The following is a 7,500-nucleotide window of genomic DNA, read 5'->3' as shown; positions in this document are numbered from 1 at the left end:
GTCTATTTATTTATCGGGTTACTTATTTTCCAGACAAATCCCCCATCAACTAAATCATGTTTATGCTCCGTGACTGAAAAGTCTGATTACACCTTGCAGTTTGTATGAGCTGTGTCGAGTTGACTTTGCACTAATTTTTCGTCCATAAGCGACCATATTTCATACCTATTTGTGTGACGATACACTTCCAGCTCTCCATCCACTTCAACGATTATTGGGGATTAATTTCCCATCCACACGTCAGCTGGTCACCTTTATGGAAGACCCTTTTCAATTCATCTATAGTCAACACCGTTCACTTTTAGCAGCAATATTAATCAGTTTGATCCTTCTGTCAACACTTCTAACCAGCGTATCATTTTTGCTTTGGGTAATGACCTACTGCTGTATCATCCATCAAACGTTATACTTTATTTTATTAAAATATATGTAGGTATGAAAATGCTTCCCCGACTTTTGCTTTCGTTATTTTGCAGATATGTAATTTTCTTTCGAGGTGAAATGACAGGCCTTTTGAAAAATACCTCTTCTCATTAAATTGGTTAAACACAGCAATCGTTTATTCATTAAACTTTACTAACAAGAGTCAGCAATAATGATTTTACTGTAAAAGCTTCCTTGAACTTCTAAAGCTGAAACCACAGGTTAAAACCCTCCAGTTTGTATAATAGAGATAATGCAGCACCATTTGATCACCTGAGGGTAGCTTCACCCACCTCTCTCGCACGCCACTCACTCCCCAAAATGACGTTTCGATTTTGACGTCAGTTTCTATATTTATTCTTGATCTCCGGTTGGGTCTTCATTCTTCTGAACTACTGCGTCTAATGTGTATGCAATTATCACTCGACCCTCAGTCTTCGACGCACTCCCTTCCGCTGTTCCCTCCCATTATCCCTTCCCTCTCTCAGCTCCCTCCTAATGCGTCCAGCCCTCGCCTCGGCCCCCGCCCTCTCCTGCTTGCTGCCGCCTCCCCTTCGCTGGTCCGGGTCCAGTTTCCAGCGGCGATCTTTGATTTTTCTTTTCTTTGCTCACGTTATCCTCAACTCAATGTTTATTCACCATTTCATTTTCTATTAGTTTGATCACCTCTTGCTTAGTTATTGACGTCCATTAGATATATTCATTGACAAGTATGTAAAAAAAAAATATGAAAAAAAAAATACAATGTAAAATGATTAATCAACGTTATTATTGTGATATTTTCATTATCATTCACACCCTTTTCCTGTATCGTTGCCTCCGTGCCCTGCCACACGCACCCTCCAGCTGCATATTATTATTACTGATCACTGACCATTTTTTCCCCTTTCATTTTTCGTGCCTCTTTCGCTGCTGGATTTGGGTGGTTATGACTTATAGGAAGTAAAATGATGCGAGTGGAAAGACAAGGAATTAAAAGGGTGGAAGGAAGAGGGAGAGTAAGAGAGAATGTAGGAAATAAAGAGAAGTAGAAGTGAAGATGAATAAGAAAGTTGAAGAAAAGGAAGAAGAAAAAATGATGAAGAGGAGAACGAAGAAAAGAAGAGGAAGAAAAACGGAAAGATTAAGAAAAAGTATATGAAGATTAAGAAAAAGTATATGAAGATTAAGAAAAAGAAGAAAAAGAAGGGAATGGAGGTGATGGAGAAGAAGAATAAAAATTATAATAATAATAAGAAGAATGAGTAGGAGGAGAAGAAACAGAACAAAAGAGGAAGAAGTAGTCGTAGTAGTAGAAAAAGAAGGCGAAGAAGAGAAGTAAAAGAAGAAGAAAAAAAAGAAAAAGAAGAAGAAGAAAGTGAAGAAGAAAAGAAGAAGAAAGAGAAGAAGAAAAGAGAAAAGAGTAATAAAAGAAATTGAGGACAAGGAAGGCCGGCATCAGAGGCGCCTGCCGCCACGTACAGTACGTTCCTCCCACCGGCTGAGTCTTGTACGAACAAAATTCCTCCTCAGCATGAAGAGTATTCATTACACTGAATTCCATCACTCGGCAATTAACGTTAACGAGAGGACAATGACCGTGACAATAGCACCGACATTAAGGAGCGAACCATCGATTTTGTATTTTTTCTTATTTTTTTTTTTTTTTAGTTTACCGTATGGGAAAAGCGGACAATTGTGTTTGTGACATTTTCTGAAGCCTTTCTTTGCCGTTGTGTGTCCGTGGCTTTCGTTAAGGAGGCGGGGGTAATTGGTCTCAAGTCGGATCAGGGCATCAAAGGGAAAATAACGTCCTAATGATCCTTAACAGTTGCTTGTTACTCGTGATTAGTGTGTCAGCGAAGACGGGTTGGGAGGGGGGGGGGATTAGGGGGGGTAGAGGCCAGGAAAAAATAATGGTGGGAATGACAAATGATGGAGAGCGGTATTAAGGACGCGTGGAGCTCATAATGATGCAGACAAGACAGTAGTACTTCACAATCTTCACAAACACACACACACACACACACACATATATATATTTCGACCACGCAACTCTCTCTGAGCCACCCTTTCTCTCTCTCACTCTCTCTCTCTCTCTCTTTCTCTCTTTCTCTCTCTCTCTCTCTCTCTCTCTCTCTCTCTCTCTCTCTCTCTCTCTCTCTCTCCTCTCTCTCTCTCTCTCTCTTTCTCCCTTCCTCTGTCTCTACAAGCAGTGCACGGTATGGTACATGAGTGTATAGATGCTTTTGTATGTGTGTGTGTGTGTGTGTGTGTGTGTGTGTGTGTGTGTGTGTGTGTGTGTGTGTGTGTGTGTAAGGCAAGGTAGGAGAAATAGGTATAAAAAGAACTAACAGAATAATGTAAAGAATGGATAAAACAGAAAAGGGAAAGTGAGAGATGGGTAACAAGGAAGAAGAAGAAGAAGAAGAAGAAGGAGAAGAAGAAGGAGAAGAAGAAGAAGGAACAAGTGAAGGCAGATAGAAGCAAGGGAACGATAAAAGAATGACGAGGAAGAGGAGAGGAAGAAGCAATAAAATGAAGGGGAAGAGAAGAGATGAGGAAAAATAAGAAAAGGAAGAAGGAAGGAGAAAAGGAGAAAGAGACGAAGGAGGGGAAATGAAGAAGACGAAAGAGGAAAAGAAGAGAAAGAAGAAGGAAGGCGAGGAAGAGTGGATGAGGAAGAAGAAGAAATTAAAGAAGGAGACACAAGGGATAAGAGGAAGAGATAATGGGAGGGGGGGGGAGAGAAGAAGAAGGAGAAGATAGAGAATGAAGGAGAAGAAGGGAGGAAGACGAAGGATGGGCAGATAAAGAAGCAGAAGAATAAAGAAAAAAGATAGAAGACGAAAGAAAAAAAAGAAGCAAAAGTAGAATAGAAAGGGGGAAGAGGGATGGAAGAAGGAAGAAGGAAATGAAAAAAGTGAAGAAAAAGAAGAACAGAAAGAAGAAATGGCGAAGAAGTGAAGATAAGGAAGAAGAAGAAGAAGCAGATAGACGGACAAGAGAGGGAGAGGGGAGACAAGAGAGATAGGAAAGCAGGAAAATAAGAAAATGACACAAGAAAGGAAAAGGAAGTAAGAACACGAGAGAGAAAAAAATAAAATAAAATAAAAATAGACTGAGAGACAGAAAGAAGTAAAGGGAAGGAAGAAGCAGGATAAGGGAAGGGGAATAAGAAATAGAGATAGAAGGAAGGAAAGGAAAAAAAGGAAGAGAGAGAGGAGAAAAAGAAAGAAAGAAAACAGAGAGATAGACAGAAGAAAAGAAGGAAGAAGCAAAACGAGGGAGGGGAAAGGAGAAAGAGAGAAGAGAAGAGACCGAGATAGAAAGAAGAAAAGAGAAAGAGGAACACAAGAAAGAGAAGAAGAAGAAGAAGAAATAAATGAAAACAGAGATGGACAGAAGGAAGGGGAATGAAGAAGGAGGATAAAGGAAGGGAAATAAGAAATAGGGACAGAAGGAAGGAAAGAGAAGAAGAAACAAAAGAAAGAAGAGAAGCAGAAGAATAAAAAGAAAGGAAAGGAGAGACAGATAGACAGAAAGAAGGGAGGGAGGGAGGGAGGGAGGGAGGAGCCAGGCGAGGGGGAGAGGAGAGACCGAGATAGAAAGAAGGAAAGAGGAAAAATGAAGAGAAAGAGGAGAAAAAGAAAAAAAAAGGAAAAGAGAGATAGACAGATAGACAGAAGGGAGTGAGTGAGTGAGTGAGGGAGGGAGGGAGGGAGTGAGGGAGTGAGGGAGGGGCCAGGCGAGGGGGAGAGGAGAGACCGAATTAGAAGGAAGGAAAGAGGAAAAATGAAGAGAAAGAGGAGAAGAAGAAGAAGAAAAAGAAAGGAAAAGAGAGATAGACACATAGACAGAAGGGAGGGAGGGAGGGAGTGAGTGAGTGAGTGAGGGAGGGAGGGAGTGAGGGAGGGAGGGAGGGAGTGAGTGAGTGAGTGAGGGAGGGAGGGAGGGAGTGAGGTGCCAGGCGAGGGGGGGAGGGGAGTGGGTAAATTACCTGCCAGCGCCATCAGCAGCAGTAGCGTGACGGGGGCGAGGGACGTGGTTCGCCGCGCCCGCTGTGAAAGCCTTGCTTCAACACAGCGCTCGCGACGCCTTCCCTCCGCGTCTCTCTCTGCTTCTTGCTGTCGCCTTATTCTGATCCCTCTCTCTCTCTCTCTCTCTCTCTCTCTCTCTCTCTCTCTCTCTCCTTTTTCTCTCTCTCTCTCTTTCTTTCTTTCTCTTCCCCCTTTCTTTATCTTCTTCTCTCTCTCTCTCTCTCTCTTCTCTCTCTCCCCCCCTCTCGTCTCTCCTCTCCTCTCTCCTCTCGTTCTTTCCTTTTTTCTTTCTTTCTTTCTTCTTTCTTTCCCTTTCCTCTCTCTCTCTCTCTCTCTCTCTCACTTTTCCTCTTCCTCTCTCCTTTTCCCTCTCTCTCCCCCTCTCCTCTCTCTTCTCTCACTCTCTCTCTCTCTCTCTCCATCTCTTTTCCGCTCTCTCTCTCTCTCTCTCTCTCTCTTCTTTCATTTTTCTTTTCTTTTTCTTTTTTTCTTTCATCCCTTCTTTCTTTCCCCCTTTCTTTCTTTCTTCTCTTTTCTCTCTTTTCTCCCCTCTCTCTCCCCCTCTCCCCTCTCTCTTCTCTTCTCTCTCCTCCGTCTCTCCCCTCTCTCTCCTCTTCCTCTCTCTCTCTCTCTTTTCTCTCTTTTCTCTTGTCTCTCTCTCTTTTCCCTCTCTCTCCCTCTCTGCTCTCTCTCTCTCTTCTCTCTCTCTCTCTCTCTCTCTCTCTCTCTTTTCTCTCCTCTTTCCTCTCCTCCTCTCTCCTCTCTCTCTTTTTCTCTCTTCTCTCTCCTCTCTTCTCTTCTCTTCCTCTGTCTCTCTCTCTCTCTCTCTCTCCTCTCCCCCCTCCTTTCTCCCCCTCTCTCTACTTTATCCCTCTCCTCTCCCTATTCCCTCCCCCCCTCCTCCCTCCTCCATTCGGCCTACTTCCCTCCTCCATGGAATTTATGCCCTTCTTGTTTATCACCGTCTGCAAAGAAAGTGTGTTCTTTATTTCGAAACATGTCAAGGGAATGATGCATTACATGGGTTTTCAAAAGCCCCCCCCCCCCCCCCCCCCCCCCCCCCTTTTTTTTTTTTTTTTTTTTTTTTTTTTTTTTTTTTTTTTTTTCCCCCCCCCCCCCCCCCCCCCCCCCCCCCCCCTTTTTTTTTTTTTCCCGCCCCCCAAAAAAAAACCCCCCCCCCCCCCCCCCCCCTTTTTTTTTTTTTTCCCCTTTTTTTTTTTTTTAAAACCCCCCCTTTTTTCCCCTTTTCCCCCCCCGCCTCCTCTCTCCTCTCTTTCTCCCTTCCCCTCCGCCTTTTTTTTCCCCCCCCCCTTTTTCTTTCCTCCCTCTCCCCTTTCTCTCCTCCTCCCCCCTTCCCTTCCTTCTTTCCCCCCCCCTCTCTCTCTCCTTTTTCCCCCTTTTTTTTTTTCCCCTCTTCTTTTTTCCCCCTTTCCCCTTTTCTCCCTCTCTCCTCCCCCTCCCTTTTTTCCTCTCCCCCCTTCTCTTCTTTCCCCCTCCCCCTTTCCCCCCCCCCCCCCCTCCCCCCCAAAACCCCCCTTTCCCCTCCTGGGAAATTTTGCCCCTTTCTTGTTGCATTCACCGTCTGCAAAGATGTGTGTTTTTTTTAAAATTCAAGGGAGAGCTTTAAAGGGGTTGCAAAATGCAGATGATATGCCAGCGTTCGCGTGAAAAGGGTGTGTGACATATTATCAGAAAAAAATATGACTTGCAAAACAGATCAGGGACGCGAAGGAAAATCTTTCGAAGAGCCAGGGAAAGGCTCCGGTGCATCGCGAGGAAATTTTGATATGCTCGTAAAGGAGTTTTTTCTAGGCAGGTTTAAGGTTTTTTTGTGGAAGAGAGGGAAAAGAGAGAGAGAAGAGAGAGAGAGAGAGGAGAGAGAGAAGAGAGAGAGAGAGAGAGAGAGAGAGAAGAGAGAAGGAGAGAGAGAGGAAGGGGGAAATTTGGAAACCAAGGTTTCGGGGGAAATGCCCAAGTTTTAAAAGGGGCAAGGGAAGGGGGGGAAGGGGGGGGGGGAGGGATTTAAGGGAGAGGGAAAAAGATGGGGGGGGTACCATGCACCACAAAAGCCCTTTTTTTTTTTCAAAATTTATTCCTTGTCAAGGAAGGGGGGTTGAGGGGAGAAGAGAGAGGAGAGGGAAAAAAGAGAGAGAGAGGAGAGAGAAGGAGGGGAAGAGAGAGAGAGAAAAAGGGGAGAGAGAGAGAGATAGATATAGAGAGAGAGAGAGAGAGAGAGAGAGAGAGAGAGAGAGAGAGAGAGAGAGAGGCATTTAATTTCGTAATTATATTATTCACAATGTCTGATCATTGTTTCATTATATCGAATAAGCAAGTGTTCATATCATAAAAAAGAAGAAAAAAAAGAAAACAAATATATATACACTTTTTTTTTTTTTTTTTTTTTTCATTGCTAACTTGCAAACATCGTGCATCAAAGAATCATATGTTAGAAAAAAATTATCCTCGTTGCTTTATGGTGTATAATTCCTTATCCGTCATTTTTAAGTGAAAAAGAATATTAGCAAAAGATAATGATAATGATAACAACGAAGATAGGATCCATTTGCGGGCCTCTCTCTCTCTCTCTCTCTCTCTCTCTCTCTCTCTCTCTTCTCCCCTCTCCTCCTCTCGCTCTCGTCTCTCCCTCTCCTCTCTCTCTCTCTCTCTCTCTCCTCTCTCCTCCTCGCTCTCTCTCTCTCTCTCTCTCTCTCTCTCTCTCTCTCTCTCTCTCTCTCTCTCCCTCCGTCCTCCCTCCCTCCCTCTCCCTCCCTCTCCCTCCCTCTCACTCCCTCTCCCTCCCTCTCTCTGTCTGTCTCCATCTCTTCCTCCCTGACCGGCATTTGCGCCATAAACACAGCTCATCGCGCTACATTGGGCGAGAGAACAACCGCACAGCATCCCATAAGAACCATCAAATACACAGAATACTTTTTCCTCTCTTCGCCTGTCAAAAGAACACGTTTTCTTCTTACAGAAGTTGTCACAATTCCTAAGGTTTCATCACAACTTTTCCACTTGTCTGTGCGTCTCTACGTAATAACTCAGTTAGTACCCGGAT

At 43.9% G+C, this 7,500-nt stretch overlaps 1 protein-coding gene across 1 annotated transcript in view; it reads left to right on the top strand.

Annotated features, from left to right (window-relative positions):
* LOC119596317 (thyrostimulin alpha-2 subunit-like) overlaps window positions 1-7,500 on the top strand; it is a 117,793-nt gene that overhangs the window by 686 nt on the left and 109,607 nt on the right. The window lies entirely within an intron of this gene.

This window comes from Penaeus monodon, chromosome 37, assembly GCF_015228065.2.
Source record: "Penaeus monodon isolate SGIC_2016 chromosome 37, NSTDA_Pmon_1, whole genome shotgun sequence".
Lineage (NCBI taxonomy): Eukaryota > Metazoa > Arthropoda > Malacostraca > Decapoda > Penaeidae > Penaeus > Penaeus monodon.
Note: the sequence above shows the minus strand (reverse complement) of the source record. Positions and strands in the feature narration are given on the sequence as shown.